We start from the raw sequence: 13,255 nt of genomic DNA on the forward strand, positions 1-13,255 counted from the left end.
ATCCTTTAAGTTCTCTACTCCTTGTGAACTACACATGAATATTGTTCCTAGCATGTGTGAGAAATTAGGTTGTTGCTTGATTACAGTGTGAGCACCAGTCAAGTAACAGCCATAATCTCTTGCAGGGTGAACCACAAAAAGTACCTAAATTAACCTGTACATAACCCTGGGTAACTTGGCACAAAAAGCAGTCAGATTTAACCTAGGGGAAATGTGTACATTATTTATGCAGCACAGAAAAAGCAACAACAGCACAAGAAAATTACCAAACAAATTTATAGAAAATGAGTAAATGTTACTAAATTATTTGACACCAAAATGGCAACAATCCAAACAGTGGAACCAAAGTTATGAATTTTTAAATTTTGAGGTTCAAAACAGCACCTAAAAGATAAAAGCGCCAACTGTGGACATCTGGTCATGTGAGACCAGGTCAAAGTCCAAAGTTAAGGCTGACAACAGTGGAGCATGGTTCGGATACAAGAAGTGGATGGGGTGTGGTAAGCGCTTACCTCCAGACTTAAAAAGATTCTGAGAGAAAATGACTGAGAATGTAGAAGGTCAGCAGGGCAGGCTGCAGGAGTGTCCAAGGAGGGAGCGTCTTCATCGAATGGCCATGGATAGAACCCGCAGTGAAGATTTTTACCTTTGACCTTAGTCACTGAAATGGAAGTAAAAAATCTCGAGCAGTGGAAGGCAGAGGGATGTAACCAAAGACAATTCCATGAGTTTGGATAGCCCTTTGGGAAAAAACTGCTGAAAAAGATTTGCTGCTGCTGAGAAGAACATAGAGGGAGAAGCTGCAAAGTCAATTCAACTGGCGACGTGCCTCTGGACAATAGGCAAGCAGTCTCCCTCTGGTACACAGAGAACTTTTGGCCTAATTTTGTCTACGTCCTCAGGATGGTGAAAATGGTCATCTGGGCACCTCTAGCACCACAACCATGGGCCCAGGAGTAGATGGAGACCCCTTGAGGGTTCAAGACTTACTCTGGCTGGGTCCAGGTGTCGGTTTAAGATGGTGGAAGCCTATTATGTCCCTGTGGCTCTGAACAGAGACCAGCAAACTAGCCCTTGGAGTCATGTCTGGTGGTCTGGAGTGCAGGTATAGATGTAGGACTCAACAGCAGGGCTGGCCTCTGAGGGTGCAATGCAGGGTTCAGGCAGCAAACCAGTCCTTCCAGGTACAGTAGCAGTCTGGCAGAGTACACATCAGGTCACAGTAGCAGGCAGTTCTGTGAGAGTCATTCTGCAAATCCAGTAGTGAAATGAAGAGTGGGTCAGTAGATCCTATTTTTATATCCTGGTGCCCACTGCCTTTTTCCTGAAAGGTGGGAGAGGTTTTGGAAAAAAATACTTTAGATTCTTGGAATTTACTGACTCCCCTGCCCTTTCTCCAAACTGGCTGCAGTCACAATGCAGGGTCATTAGGTGTATTTTGAGGATACAGGATATAGCCTGTTCAGGTGCATGTGGGGCTGAGCTCAGCTCCCCCCAACCTGCTAGTCGATGGCCCATTGAGGCACACCTAATCCCACTATTGTGAGACTGTCTGGGAGGATCTCACAGAATGTAAATGCCAGCTACTCCCAGTCATGTAATCCAAGACAGGCTGTAAGCACAAAGGGATAAGGGCTTGAAAATGCCAATTTTCTAAAAGTGGCATTTTCAAAATTTTAATGAAAAATCTGACTTTACCACTAAAGAGGGTTTATCATTACAATCCATAGGTACTAAACATAATTTATCTACCTGCTCTCAATTAGTAATTACAGCTTATTAAATGAATCCCAAATAATGAATCCCAAATGTTATCCTAAGAGAGGGGTAGGCCGCACGGTAGTAAAAAATTAACTTGGGAGTTTTTCACTACAAGGACATGTAAAACGTAAAAGTCAATGTCCTTTTAATTACACAGCACCCTGCCCTATGGCAATCTAGGGCCTACTTTATGGGTGACTTATTTGGAATTAAAGGGGAGTTTAAGGCTTGGCAAGGGATTGTAAATGCCACTTCGACATGGCTGTGTGACACTGCATCCAAGCTGCAATGGAAGGCCTGGGACAAGTTTTAGAATTCTTCATAGGTGGGTGGCACAATACATGTTGCAGGCCCACTGGTAGCATTTAGGTACCAGCTCCTGGGTATATGTTATAGCACTGTACAAGGGGCTTACAAGTAAATTAATCATGCAATTATGCATATGCCACTCAAGCCATATTACTTCAATTTCATAGGCTGAGGTAGTGAGGACTTTTGGAGAAACTGGGATGGAGGTAGAGATTACAAGCTGTCATGTACATTAGAGTAACAAAATGGAACCTAAAATGTAAGAAGGCTAAGCAGTTTGGATGATGATAGAATATTGATCATTATGTCCTGTAGAGTGTAGTTAGTGAGTGTATCAGTGCTGTCTTTTTTGTATGATGTTGTATGTAGAAGGCTCCTCAAGACCTGGCTCTTCGACCGCTAAATCAGCAGCGCTCCCCCCCCCCCCCCCTCTCAGCGCCTCGAAACCCTGACGGGTACATAGCGCGCTTTATAAATACTATGATTGATTGATTGATTGTAGATTTATGTATAGTGGGACTCCCATGATATTTTCACATTAGCTTTACCAAAACTATTACAGCTCAGCTGCTACCTGGGTAAACTTAATATCCCTTCAAGCTAAAGTTGCTGCACTGATGTTTACAGCTTGTCTATAGTATTCTGTGACAAACCATAATCACACATTTCTAGCTGCAAGTTTTCGGTACCTATTTTTTACGGTCTTCATACACTTTCTCTATTTCATTTTCTTCAAGGACACTCAAAGCTGCTGCTGGATATGAGAGGGGAAACAAACAACAAAGTGATAAAAAGAATGCTTGCATTTGTCTCAGCATCTGGCAATTAGTCAGGGCTGGATTTCAGGCCATAATTTTTTATCCACTATTTAATTATAGACAGAGCGAAGGCAAAATGGGCATTTAATTTTAACAGTGAACAGCAGAATCCAGGAGGAAGCAGCATAAAACATTCAATAGGGGATGGGCAGGAAGGCTGGGAAAGATGACTATGGCACACAATGGCCGAAGAAGCAGTGATGGATTTATAGGGAGGAAGGTTAGGCATGCTAGGTCTGTCTTCTGAAGGAAGTATTCCAGAAGGGGTGGCGGGGACAGAGTTCCTGAGGCAGTGGTCCTGATTAAAAGGCTACCCACAGGAAGTGACAAAGAGAACAGAGGTAGTACAATAAGAAACATGTTGTGGGTTAGAGAAGCCTTGATAGGTAAGAAATCGAATGAGGCCTTAGCAAGTTTCTGGCCATAACAGTTTGGGAACAATGCCAAAGCACCGCTCTCTGAGTTGGGACCCTCTTAGATCAAGGGAGAAAGGGGCAGACATAGGAATGCATGTTTTAAAAATTTTAGGGGAAAGGTTGTTGAAGATGCATTATTTTCCGTACAATGAGCAGAGGGGGTGAGGAAGGTAAAGGGGAACACCCAGGGGATAAACAGTGTACTGAGAAGAAATCTAGACAGGGAACAGTAGAAATACACCCAATGAACGTCTGTAGAGGAAACAATGAATCATACCCTGTTGTAGAATGTTTTTCTGGCACTGGGGCTTCTAAAGCATGCTGGGGCATACTGTAGGCGTGCATCACTGTCTATTTAGAGACAAAGGCACTAGCAGACCACATCAAGGTCTGCACAAACCACGGCAAAGAATTCTTCACCATTGTGAAGGAGTTCCCCAAACCCACAGCCACCAAGAATGACATCAAACCCTCCCTGAAACTGTTCGACAACTTCACAGATTTCTTCCAAGACAAGATCTTGGCTATCTACAAAAACTTCAAACTCCAGCCCGGCGCTGCAGATGGTATAAACTAGCTCACAAGCATAAACATCAACCCCGAACACCTCCTCACCCACTGGGAACTCCACACCATGCAAGATACTATCTCTATCATGAACTCTGTACACTCAGGAGCACCCACAGATCCTTGTCTCCACAACATCTTCAACCTTAGAAGCAAGACAATTGGCAATGAGCCCAGGAAGGTCCTGAATACCTAGCTCACCATGGCCTCCTACCCAGAGGACTGGAAGCATGCTAAAATGAGGCCCCACTGGAAAAAAACATCTGCCGACGCATGCAAATTGAAGAACTAACAGCACATCTCTCTGTTCCCTTATCCAGCAAAAGCTCTTGAGATAGCAATCAACCAGTAACTCACCCAAAACCTAGAAGACCACAACCTCCTTTGCAACTGTACAAAATGGGATGGCTGATGTGCTTTTTCATTTTAAAATAAGGGAAGTTTAAAAATGTGCTTTGAATACTGAGGACGAAATGTTGCCATTCCCAAGCATACATTGACATTTTAAGTGAATAGACAGAAAAAGAATGCCACTTAATCACTCACCATGAAGATGGTGGGTAAATATGAAAGACTCATCAGGGACTGCTAAATGTGCACCAAAAAGGCGGCAATGGCTTTTAGTGGGCCGTCCATCTTATATTGTAGAGTGGAAAAGGCCAAGGGAGAAGCCCAAGTAAAGTTTACAACTTTTACATTTATCCCCAGTGAGAGACACTGGGTAGCACCAGTGGATTTCTTGAGGAGGAAGACAATGATTTGATGGGCAGGACAGCAATGGCCAGGCCAGGAAGGAGTGTAGCCATTACACTGCCAGTATTAGAAGCAATAGTAATGCGGAAGCTAGGAAAGGTAACTTTGGAAGTGGGGTCCATGGGTGTGCCCTTTAAAGAAATCATAACGGTGGGGCACTTGAGATCTGATTTATATAATAGGAAACCCACTTGGCTACTTCAGTGAACCCCAAAATGTGGGCCTTTTTAATTGAATAACTGAGGTAGGACTAGTCACCATTAAGAGTTCCCAGGAGAACTGGTCCTTTTTCTAGCCAAGAGGATTTTCACAGCTGGCAGGGGTTTCTTCCTAGGTGGGAGCCAAGAAGACTTGATAATGGGTCAACACACATTTTGTGGACATTCTTAGACGGCACATAGATGTAAATATGTCCTCTGAACCTGACAGAGATATTATCTTTTTAGGTGATGAGCTTAGGATAGAGGGGATAACTGGATCTATTGGTTGGGTTGGGGGTGGTAAGCAGCACCACAATTTGCCTTGGTTTTCCACAACATGCTTTAAAGGTGTGGTGCAAGGGTGCCTGCATGGGCACATGGCAGCAGTTTGTGCCAGCACAGGGGGAAAGAACATAAATGCACTGTATCCTGTAGATGCAGCACGTTTTTGCCATTTCCCAGTGGTGCAGGGTGGAAGGAATTTGCTGCACCATCCTCACCATGATCCTTGTAAATATGGCCCTTAGTTTATTCAAGTCAGTGCACCACTTAATGCCTTTGTCCCAGAGTCAGCCATGTTAAAGGTTTTTGCAGGGCACATGTCAACAAACGCAAGAAGGTCACCCATGTAGGATGGGGACCTGTTTCAAAGTTTAAAAAAGCACACTTGCTGCAGTAACACAGGAAACACTGCAGACCTAGCATCTTTGCTGTATAGTGTTAATGGCCATGTTAGCTGCCTCATGATTAATAAACAGGGCAGGCTTTCTTCAAATTCTGTAAATAAATATTGCAGCACAAGTGCAGGGTCCTGGATAGAATACAATATCAAGACCTCTCTGCTCCCCCATTCTGACGGGCCTGCCCAAGGATGATAAGATAACTAAATACATGACTAACAGGACACATGTTGCTTATAGCCTTATAAATCCACCGACTATTACACTGAGCACTACATAAAATAAGTAAACATTTTTATTTTTATTTTATACGTTATTATATGCTCTATTGTTAGGCTTCTACCCACTTATTGAAAATAGTCATTTTCACTTTTTCCACTCGTGCTATTAGAGCGATTGAAAGCAATTCTGATTTAAATCAGTGGTTTAGAAGAAACAAAACTATGGCTGTCGTAAGATAATCGTGAAGTCTTTGCGTTTTTTATGGCTGGAGAGGATTTTGTAAACCATAGCACATGTCTTCCTTGAAATCCGAGCAAGAACCAGGAAAGATGAAATCAAGCCCTGTTAAAGGCAAAACGATTTTACTATTAACTGATGCATTTAGCAGTGTCCCACAAGGATAGTATCCTATCCTCACAAACATCGTTGACTTTCATATTATGAGAGCAGGCCGTCACTGGCGACATAATCACAACAGCACATTTTCTAGTCCAATTCCAGTAACAGAACGATTAAAATCTTACATATCAATTAACTTTTGACATTTTAGGCCGAACGGGAGAAATTTCCTTACCAATAGTATTATATTTGAAAGTACTGTAATAATTGCTCTGTATTTCTGATCTAAGAAATGCTTTTCCCCTTGGGCTTTATTATCTTTTAAGCCTGTTTTTTTACTTTCCGCAGTACATTAATAGATTACGACTGTATTATTGCTCTCCGGAGCCTCACGGTTTTTTATTCTAGCTGCCTCTGGTGTGATTTGGGACCATACAAATCCACGTCACTCCATTGACAATAGTACAAATCATGAAAGAAATTTAACAAGCTTCAAAAAGGAAAAAAAGAAAAACCACCTTCATGACTATCTTTTATTATTCAAGTGCGCATGCAAACGCCAGTGAAATCTGCTTTGTAATCGGGTTCAGTCTCATTTTCTTTGGCGCCTTTGGTGACATCAGGATGTTCTGGATGACTTCAGTGTACCTTCATTATTCTTTTAATAATTTTTCAGCTGCTTTTGATAGTCCGCCTTTCAGCAGTAGACTCCGTTAAATGGGATTTGTCATTGTTCTAAAATGAATCATGTCCTTTCTGATTAAGATGGACCAGTCCGTTTCTCTTCCCCTTTTCAACCAGAATTCCGTCCCGAAGTATTCTTCATTTAGATTTACCCTTTTCGGTGCCTATGGGAACGTGTTCGCCACTCTGATGACAAAGAGTGGGTTTTTGTTTTATGAATATACAGGTGACATCCAGTTCTTGATTAGTCACAGGGACACACAACCGCAGTGACAGACACCTGTAAAACCTGCATGCTCACCACCTCAAATTGAAAGGGCACCAATAAACCGGAGCTTAATTCCGGCAAGGATGAAGTATTGGTGTTAGTTGGTTTCAATGTGGTCTTGAAATCGGCCTGCCAGCCTAACCAGTTGGAACATCTCCCTACCCCTGCTGTTAGAAAACTTTTTGACGCACCTTGCTCCGTCATTCCTCATAAAAATAGTGTTTCCACACCTGTTTCCTGCTTCTTCATACCTAAAAGAAAATTCTTCCCTTTCTTCACTTCAAGGCAATGTGGATGGTGGTCTAGGCTGTAGTCTCTTCCTGCTTAAATTATGGCAACACACTTTAGCTGTTTTTTCTTAGTAGCGTTTGAACAGGCTACAGGTCATAGAAAGCATGGCAACCTGCCTATTCGTTGACTTATGGAAGTCAAATTCCATCTCTATGCGTCTTGCAAAACTTCATTGTCTTCCTGTCCCTAATAGAATCAACTTTAAGTCCCTCTAATTAGTGCATCAGGCTCACCATGCCCAAGGGCAACCCTGTGTACAAAGGAGATTTGTTCCATGCCTCCTGATGTAATCTCTATGCTATGATCTGCCTCTTCGGCTCTCCAGCACATGCCCTGGGTAAAACAATCCTGTATAGGTTGTTGCACCTTCTCTTATACTGTTTCCATGTATATTCCTTTTCATGTACCCTTTTTTAGCAACCCATTGGTTTTCTGTAAAATGTTTAACTTTGTTCAATGTCTAGCTCCAGAGCACCCTCGCAGAACCAATTGCATTTTGTAAGTTTAAAAATGAATCAATCAATGATAGAATCCTTTATGTTGTTTCCTGGTTTGAATAATCTGCACAATACTGTCCAAAAAGTATATATGTGTATAAGACTGATGTTGGAACTTTTATGGCTGCCAGTTAATAAAACGCTGTCATGGATACAATTCAAAAGGTTGACCTTACTGTTCGATTTCAGAGGGACGCTTTGGAAAGAGGTACATAAAGCCACTGGAAGGAAGCGCATTAAACCTAGCATGAAAACGTTGCTAAAGTTGGTGGGGTGCCTTTTGGTTCGGCATATATCTGTATTGGCTCATCAAACAAAAGGTGGGGCACGCATGGCCAGAGCACAACCAAGATGACCACACTTCATTGAGCCACTTCTCAGCCAGTGAATGATGAGATGGGAATATCCCTTAGAGTAAAAGAACCAACATCTCATTGAAATGTGCTAATATAGTGGAGCCCTGCCTACTTGCTCACAAGCCTATTCACATGTCTACTCGGCAGACCAAGAAAATATGTAGAAATCACTCTCCGAGAGTTGAAAGCACACCATAGAGCAGAGTCCTGCAGAGGGCCTGAGTGACTTTTCATCCTAGGCTGCACATAGAGCAGTAGCCACAAGTTGGCAGGTAAGCACACTATGCAGCCCGAGTGTGACAGGGGGCTCATGATAAATACAGACACGGCAGTGAGATCGCTAGAATACACGTTGTCAGTGAAACCTAGCAATTTCACCTTCAGAGAGCAGTGAAGCAGATAATAGTAACTGGTGGTTAGACAGGGCTGCTGTGAATATGAATGATGTGAAGAATCCTGATTAGCAAACACGTATTTTCCACCTACCTTAAAACCTGGCATTTTTGAAAGGCCTCAAGGTAGTTCACGAAAGCCACTTGTGTGAAAACACTATAACGGTAACACAGAACTTGTCTTTTGCAGTCATTGGTTTAAAACAAAATAATGTCTTCCCCGGCAGAATGTGACTTGGGGTCCGGGAGTCTCCCATATCACAGATATATATATATATATATATATATATATATATATACATATATTGGCCTTGAGCTAACTGTCCCCCACCCCCCAAAGATTCGCAGCCTCCCACCCCTCCCGCACCATGCCCATGTTTGCAATTCATAGCCAACATGAAGGTGGAATAATAATAACGAAGTATCAAGTTGAATGAAAACAAAAATATTTTTCCATAATATTGCTCGTCATCTACACAGTCCATGCATAAACAATGTAGAATCTAATAACTTTCAACATGATATCAACCCAATTTATACTCAAAGGCATCACTGTCTCAATGTGCAAGTGATGACATGATTGTTTACAAAGTAGCAAGATAGGAGGAACGGCAAAACTGCCTGCTTAATATATTTTTCTTTCTTTAAGCTTTATTTGTGATGCTACTGTTCAACCTCATAAAATAGCAACAAATAATACAGAAATGAAAAGAATGTTAAACTTTCTGAAAAAAATAAATCAAAGTATTTCATTTTCAAAAGCTACCAGAAAACATTGTAGCATGCATATTTCTTTTGCTTCTGATGACCAAAATAATGATAACAGCTTTACCAAATCATTGCAGCAAAGAACTGAAACTGACTTTCAGCGCTGATAAATGTCTTAAAATGCAGTTATTTCAATTAACAATCCCGAGATGTCATGAACAGGTGTCAATTCCCCTTCAAGCCACTTCTATTTTTGTTTTATGTCTGCTTTCAGAGTCTAGCATCTCTTCTTAGAAAGTGTGATGTTTTAGACACTTTCAGAAATATTGCTATCTTGTCTTACTATCTAGGCTGAAATATTTTATCGTTCTCAGTTATGGACACTGCCACAACATGGACGCTCACTGTAGTGGTTGACAAGCTTTTATTGTTTTTATTTACAGGAGAAATAATCAATATGTGAATTGAGATGATCTATACATCACCATGTTGTTTAGTCTTGTTCATACTTTCATGTTTGTTGAGTGCAGTACTGTTTTGCAAATACAAAGGTACGAGCGGTGATAGGGTAAAACCCAGGTATGTGACCATAGGTTAAAGGGTCTTTGCACTAGGGCTATCACATCAGAGGTAACACAAGTGTATTTTGCTGAACAGCTTCAGTGGGGGGCCACACCGGAGACAGTGCTAGTGCTAAAAAGCGTCGGTTAGTGAATGAGGTTTTGCCTATGTGATTTGTAATACTTGTTTTTGTTGTAATCAATATATTTGACAGTCGGTGCTGTGCTGTTTGAAGGTGTGCACTTACTGCAGAGATCTATGTCGCACCACTGCTTCCTTTTTCTTGCATGAAGACCACCTGTGTTTTTGTTTCTTGGATTCTTGTGACATCAGAGGATTACCCCTAGTGGTCTGTCAGCTTGGGTGATTTCTATTTATGTGATGTAAGCTCTGTATTAAGGGCACATCAGAAAACTGCGGGAGTGCACGGATGAGCTGATGCTCACACCTGCCCTCTCAGAGCTAAGCCGACCCCTGCATCTCATACATAGGGCCAGATTTACAAGACCCTTGTGCCCCTTAGTGCCACATTTGCAGCAATATTTTTGCCTCAATTGTGACACTAACAGGCCACTACCATAGCACCATATTTACAAGGTAGTTTGCGCCACCTTGTGAACCCTTTGCGCCACATCATGCATAATAATATGCATGATACATGCAAAGGGAGCATTCCATCGTTAGAGTGAATGCCTGTTTAAAGCAGGCATTAAAAGGAGGTTCCCATTGAATTCAATAGGGCTCTTAACACTATAATGGATTAGCATAATTTTTTCACGCTAATCCAGAATAGTGTTACAATAGCGCCAAAAAGTGATGCTATTGCCCCTAACATGCGCCATGGTGCGCCATATTGTAAATATAGCACTACCATGGGAGCTTTAGGGGTTGCAAAGGGGCTGCAAGAAAAGTGGTGCATCACTTGTGATGCGCCACTTTCTTGTAAATATGGCCCATAGTCGGCTCATTCTTGGGAGGGGGAAGAACAAGACGAGAGAAAGAAACTGGTAGGAGACTGTCTGTATCTAATCAAAAGGTTGTTAATGTTCCAAAAAGTTGAGGGTCCGGATTAAGCTGAAGAAACCTCGAGTAGGTGGATTAAGAATATATCACTATATGTGAGATACAAGTCAACTGCTACTACGTCCCTTGCCGCACCCTTTCTCTGTAGTCTCGGTGTAATCTGTCTCACCCCATAGTTAAAGGAAATGCATGCAAATATCATATATTATTACTGCTATTTTGCTGCAACCTCTTACAAGCATGAATACTCACTTCCACCTTTCACTTCCTGCTTAAAATTAGTAAGGATTGAAGGATTCATGAAGCATGAGGTCACAGTTGCTCCAACAACAGACTTTGCCCTTGTGGTATTAATTGCAAATCCTACATGGAAGTCAACAAAGTAATTTTTACTGGCCTGAAAAACCAGGAACATGCATAGTGTGCAAGGAGATTTAGGTGAGACGCTCTGCACCATAATTGTTCGTTGTGATGTAATTGATGCAGAAAGTGAAGCTCAAAGTAAGGAGGATGAAATCCGGTGGACTCTCAAATACTTAAAATACACTTAGTTGCAATTGTCGTCTTTGCACAAAAAATACAGTGAATATCGTGGAGCACTGCTGATCTACTGCATTCTGTCAAATAACACAACATTGTTCTGCAAAACCATACTATTAATTGCAGAAATTATAACTCCTAATTTGGAAGCTATGTATAGAAAACACCACTGTGGTTACGCTGTAACTTAGGATCTGTACTCACGGCCAACCACTATGCCCACCATACCTTGAAGACACTTCATAGTGGACACGTACAAAATGTTCAGATCCACAAACATGGCCATGCTGATCTACAGGGAAACCAACCAGAACTCCCTGAATGCAGAGTGCTATGGTTGCCTTATATTGTTGGTAGTAATCGCTGGTGCTCTGAAAGCCACTGAAGAATTGGACTTCATGGTCCAAATCACCATGCGCTGTAGAAAGGTACACGTCCAGTCATACCTAAAATAAGATGAATAATTTGGTAGTCATCCTAGAAAATGTTCTTTGCATTGGAAAGATGTATAAAGCCAGACAAATATATGAGAACAATGTGTATTCAAATGACAGTTGTATTATATTATTTTATAAGTGAACTAGCCAGATACAAATATATAAAATATATAAAATGTAATTGATGCATAAATATACACTGTGCCGTATTAGAAAAAAACAGTTACTTAACATAAAAGAAGTTTAATATTTGAATAGCATGTCTCTTTGCCGACATGGGAGGTCAAGCTGCTGAGCCTGGTGAAAAAGTCGGGAAGAAGGGAACAAGCATGCTGTGGAGCCAGGTTAGAGCCAGGCTTTGGCCAAAGGAATTAAATAAAAGGGATAATCAAAGAGGAGGGGACACAGGGGCTGATGGGAGTTGTAATCAGGAGCCGGCCAGGCTACAGTAATGGTCCTATTTTACAGACTAAATAGGAAGAACTCAGGAAACGTGGTAGTGGGTGTGTTAAAAAAGTGAGCGATACAGCACTGCTGTACTAGAGACATTGGCAAAAATGAATACGAACAATGGAGAGCAAAACCTCTGCAAAACATCATAAAAAGCAGATGAACATAGGACACAGATAAGAGTGAAGAACATTTGGAACAAGCATTGGTAAATGCAAAAACATAGTGCTACAGCCAAAAGAAACAGGAAAATCAGGGGGCTAGCAGAGGAACCAATGAAAACAAGGGGGGGAGGTATGTAAGCCCCTCTTCAGATTTATATTAAATACAATAGATTTTACAAGCACAGCTCAGGTGCTGTGCAGGCACAACATAAAATGTTGGCCTTCAGCCTAGCCCCTTTTTTCATTCATGGGCAAAGCTCTGGTAAAGAATAGCTGAATTGCTATTCTCCTAATGAAAATATTTATACTGTGTGATCTTTCTTAAGAAAATTGAACCACAGTCTTGTTATTTAGAGTTCCAGCTGAAATGTAACAGAGAACCTAGAAGATGACTAGGTTTCTAGGATGTTAAAAACTTGCTAACCATGTTAAAAGTGTAATTTCGGATTTTGCTGACCCTGACTTGCAGTCCTACTTTCCTTTTTACATTTTGTGTGATTGTGGTTTATATTTCATGCACTTTGCCAGGATTTAAAATAAACCTTTTAAAAACTATACATTTCTTGTTTTCATACTACTATTTTGAGCATGTGATTGATTGACAAATGAGGGTTTGATGTTCTAATGTGTTCTTGAACCAATCTTTGTTTCCAGCTTTTTTATTTTTATTTTTATTTTAATTAAGTCTCTGTGCACAGTATTCCTCAACAAGTTGTATATTGGTTGCTGTCTAATAGAATTTCTAATTTGTATTGGTGCATTGACTGAGTCCTTACACCAGGCGGTTAGAAATCCTTCCCTTCTAGCTCTGGTGAAGGC

General features: G+C 41.3%; 1 long non-coding RNA gene across 2 annotated transcripts in view; it reads right to left on the reverse strand.

The window, feature by feature from the left end:
- LOC138302122 (uncharacterized) overlaps positions 1–11,828 on the reverse strand; it is a 314,660-nt gene extending 302,832 nt beyond the window's left edge. For both annotated transcript variants that reach the window (XR_011205288.1, XR_011205289.1), the window contains exon 1: positions 11,614–11,828. This is a non-coding gene — a long non-coding RNA (uncharacterized lncRNA). The remainder of the gene's footprint in view (positions 1–11,613) is intronic.
- Between the last annotated feature and the right edge of the window lie 1,427 nt (positions 11,829–13,255).

The sequence above is a fragment of the Pleurodeles waltl genome, chromosome 6 (genome assembly GCF_031143425.1).
Source record: "Pleurodeles waltl isolate 20211129_DDA chromosome 6, aPleWal1.hap1.20221129, whole genome shotgun sequence".
In the NCBI taxonomy this organism is placed as follows: Eukaryota; Metazoa; Chordata; class Amphibia; order Caudata; family Salamandridae; genus Pleurodeles; species Pleurodeles waltl.